The sequence below is a fragment of the Prionailurus bengalensis genome, chromosome D4 (assembly GCF_016509475.1).
Source record: "Prionailurus bengalensis isolate Pbe53 chromosome D4, Fcat_Pben_1.1_paternal_pri, whole genome shotgun sequence".
NCBI lineage: Eukaryota > Metazoa > Chordata > Mammalia > Carnivora > Felidae > Prionailurus > Prionailurus bengalensis.
Genome location: NC_057359.1, coordinates 46,752,844 through 46,757,375, shown reverse-complemented (window position 1 = coordinate 46,757,375; position 4,532 = coordinate 46,752,844). Strand labels below are relative to the sequence as shown.

Below are 4,532 nucleotides of genomic sequence, written 5' to 3'. Positions count from 1 at the left end.
TCCATCTCAGACGATGGAAGGGATACTTAAAGAAGCACTATTTGCTGATCGCGCTTGCAAAATCCTAGATAGAGATGGATATGGAAATTATTAGTTAAAATGGTATCTCCTGACAAACCTCAATGACCCTCCAGCCCTGGCTGAGACAGGTCAGGAGGACCCATTCTCTCCATTACCACCACTGTTTCTGTCTAGCATTGTTAGGGTACCGCATGTGAGAAGACTCTTAAGCAAAGCGCTTATGCATAAATGATGTTTTTCCGGCTTGAATCTTAGTTGCTCTTTCTCAGTAGGATATTTTAGTAATACACGCAAAACTGAGGGGATAATAATAGCTTGCCTTTGTTAAGCACTTACTAGAAGCCAAAGTGACTTGATTTTTTTTTTTTTTGGACACATAATCTGTAACTGTTTTGTCTGTTTTTTAAAACCTGAGCTCGTATTGATAATTCCAATTCAAATTCAGGAGCCCAAACTCACCATCCTCTAATACCTTACTGCAGGCTGAGAAATCTAAGAACTCAGCAACATAACATAATTCATTCATTTTGTTCCATCAAACACATACAATAGTCTCAGAATAACACTAACACCACACCTATAATATAATTACTGAAAAGAGTTTAAGAGGTTTTTTTTTAACGTTTTTATTTATTTTTGAGACAGAGCATGAACGGGGGGTCAGAGAGAGGGAGACACAAAATCCGAAACAGGCTCCAGGCTGAGCCACGCAGGCGCCCCAAGAGTTTTTATTCTACTGTTTCCACTCTTAGGATGTACAGGTGAATTACATATCTTACATCGCTTGAAATGACTTCTTTCTGTGTGATCATGCCGCCAAATTGAATGATAGGCTTGTTTATCTCATTGGAGGAGTTTCATTTTATGGATTGCTTGTATACATAATTTTGTTGTCAAATTATTCAAAACATGTATATGGTTCCAGAGTCAAATCTACAAATCAATTAAACTCAGAGAAGTCTAGCTTCCTCTCAAGACTTACTATCCATTTTATTCCTCTAATATGCAACTGTATTTTCCCCCAACAGAAAACTGCTGCTTTTGGCTTTGTATTTTTATTCTTTTAAAAAAGGTAATATCTTCTCCACACAGAGACGCACCCTTGAATTCTTCCCTTCGTTGGATAAACCTTAGATTATTATACACATCTTTGTACATCTTATTTTATTAACCTTCTACACCCGATTTCCCAAAATGGGCAAAATAGGTATTTAACTCCTATTAATGGGTCAATGTGGGAATCAGATGAAATAATGTGCAAAGAGAAGCAAGCCTAATTGCCATATAATAGTCATTTGGTTACTGTTGGTAAAAGTTGAATACGGAAGGAGACCGTATTTTTGACATGGCGTATGAAAAATCGGAAGAGATAAGCAGTAACTTTGTCTTCATATTTGGTGTGTGGTCTTGACAAGCCTGACAAGGGCTACAGGGTATAGGCCCATCTGGTAAAATTGAAAATTCTCAGGAAGCAATCCATCCAAGTGTGGCTTTTACAAACTGCATGGAAGTACATCAAAAGGCTAGAGAAGAATTTTCTGTGTCTAGTTTCTGCAGTACTTGCTCTGGCCAAATCATAATCTTTAATCTGTCAAGACGTGCATCACGAAGAGTCGTCAGACTAGAGCTGATTTCTTGGCAATAAGATGAATCTTATTTTCAGATAAGAATGCTTTTATCCTACAGACATCGCATTCTCTACTTGCCTCGGCATTTCATTTGAAGAGTTCAGAGCACCCATATTTCTCATACAGCAGAAGAAAGGAAAGTCCAAAGGATGGAAGGAAGGGAGAAATGGAGGGAAGATAGGAAAGAGGGGAACAGAGGAAGGTAGACGGAAGAGAGGCACGGGGAAATTTATCAGTTACTCACTGTGGTCAACATATCTCATTCATTCCTAGATTGGCTAAATAATGATTATTGTGGGCTTACTCTGAGTCAGATACTAAATCAGATATTACAGACACACCAGCAACGTGATAAACATGGTCCCTACCCTCAAACTGCTCATATTCTAGTGCTGACCACACACATGAGACAAAATGAACAGGTTATGTCATCATCCCTTCCAAAACCTTCTTGCAATTTTGTTATAATAATCGAAATAAAAGTAATATTACCGTGGTTTTGAGGCCACACTTTACCTGGTCCTTGCTTAATCCACTGACATCGTCACTTATTGCTCTGTCATTCCACCCACTCCAGACATACTGGTCTCGTAGACACAAACACATCAGTCTCATTTCCCACTTGGTGTCTTTGCATTTGCCCCTTGCTTCTTCCTTGCACGCTCGTTCTCTAGATATTTACATACAACACTTACTCGCTTCTGTGGTAAGCATAATAATGGACCCCATCTTAGAAGATGTCCGTGTCCTGATCCCTGGACCCTGGGAATATGTTATGATCCAGGGCAAAGGGGCTTTGAAAATCTGAGTAGTATTAAAGGACTTGAGATGGAGAGTTTGTCAGAGAAAGCTAGGATGATGGAGGAAGGTAAGAAAAAGGTGATGTGATAAGACTTGATCCATTCACTTCGAAGATAGAAGAAAGGAGCCCTGTGCTAAACATGTGGACAGCCTCTAGAATATGAAAACAATGGGGAGACAAATTCCTCTGTGGGGTCTTCAGAGGTATGAAAGTCACCTGACACTAATTTTATCCCAACGACACCCATGTCAGACTTCTGACCTACAGGACTGTGAGATTCTGTGTTGTTCTAGGCCACTAAATTTGTGGTAATTTGTTATAGCAGTAATAGAAAACTGACAAAACTTTATTTAGGTCTCTGGAAAACATCACCTCCTTAAACAGGCCTTTTGTAATATATCTATCTACAACAATCTTTATTCTATTACTCTCTAACAATTTGTGCCTCTATTTTCCTTCTTCTTCTTCTTCTTCTTCTTCTTCTTCTTCTTGGAAATTTTATTTATTTGAGAAAGAGAGAGAAGGTGCAAGCACTAGCAGGGGAGGGGCAGAAGAGAGGGAAAGGGTGAATCCAAAGCACGCATGAGCAGGGGAGGGGCAGAAAGAGAGGAAGAGAAAGAGAATCCAAAGCAGGCTCCACACTGTCAGAACCCAGCCCGACATGGGGCTCGATTTCTCGAACCCCAAGATCATGACCTGAGCCAAAGAAATCAAGAGCTGGACACATAAGTGACTGAGCCACCCAGGCACTGTGCCCCCTGCTTTTCTTCTTAATGACTAGCATTACTTAAGATTATATGATCTGTTGCCTTTCTCTCTCCTGGCCATCGTGGCAGCTGCTTTTGGTTGGGTCCCTCCCGCACCAAAGGCAGGAAGATGGTGGCTGCAAAGAAGACGAAAAAGTCACCGGAGTCCATCAACTCTAGGCTCCAACTCGTTATGAAAAGCGGAAAGTACATGCTGGGGTACAAGCAGACTATGAAAATGATTAGACATGGCAGAGCGAAACTGGTCATCCTTGCCAACAACTGCCCAGCCTTGAGGAAAGCTGAAATAGAAAACTACGCCATGTCGGCCAAAACTGGTGTTCATCACGACAGTAGAAATGCTACTGAATTGGGCCCAGCATGTGAGAAATACTACAGAGTGTGCATACTGACGATTATTGATCCAGATGAGTCTGGTATCAGTCGAAGCACCAGTCGCCAGAACAGACTGGTGAAAAGTAAATCACGCAGAATTTTTCTTTAATAAGACCAGAGCTTGTTTTAAAACAAAACAAAATTGGGGCGCCTGGGTGGCGCAGTCGGTTAAGTGTCCGACTTCAGCCAGGTCACGATCTCCCGGTCGGAAGTTCAAGCCCCCCGTCAGGCTCTGGGCTGATGGCTCAGAGCCTGGAGCCAGTTTCCGATTCTGTGTCTCCCTCTCTCTCTGCCCCTCCCCCGTTCATGCCCTGTCTCTCTCTGTCCCAAAAATAAATAAACGTTGAAAAAAAAAATTTAAAACAAAACAAAACAAAACAAAATTATATTATTTGTTTATTGTTTTTCTCTGTCTTCAGCAACATAAGCTCAATGAAGGTGGTGAATTTGTTTATGATTCTGGACGCCACCCACAATCTTGAACAACGTCATGCACATGCTAAATGGCACTCAAAATAACATTGCACGAATGAATGAATGAATGAATGAATTTCAATTACATAAGGATGAGTGCCAGGTACTCTAGTGGTGTATAACAAGATAAACCACCTTGTCCGAAGGTTCCACAAAAGTGTCTCGGGGTTCAGTAAATTTTAAACTGCTTTGAGTATTTTAATTATGTATTTATAAGCTATCCTCCACAATGGATTATTAAGCTAATGACAGGGACTTGGTTTTATCTGTCCCTGTATCCCCTGCCCACAGTAGGCTGTGAGGAAATGCTTGTTAAATGAATGTGCACTTGCTTGACAATTTTTGAGGCAGTGACAGAGGACGTTGATAAATGTTTATGTTTCAGCTGAACATTACTACCTTAATAATGGATGAAATAGCTATGCTGTTTTCTGCTACTGATGATGAGACATAAGCTGGTTGAAA

At 40.7% G+C, this 4,532-nt stretch overlaps 1 pseudogene; it reads left to right on the top strand.

Annotated features, from left to right (window-relative positions):
* The first annotated feature begins 3,311 nt into the window (after nt 1-3,311).
* Nucleotides 3,312-3,680, top strand: LOC122475001 (annotated as a pseudogene).
* The last annotated feature ends 852 nt before the right edge of the window (nt 3,681-4,532 follow it).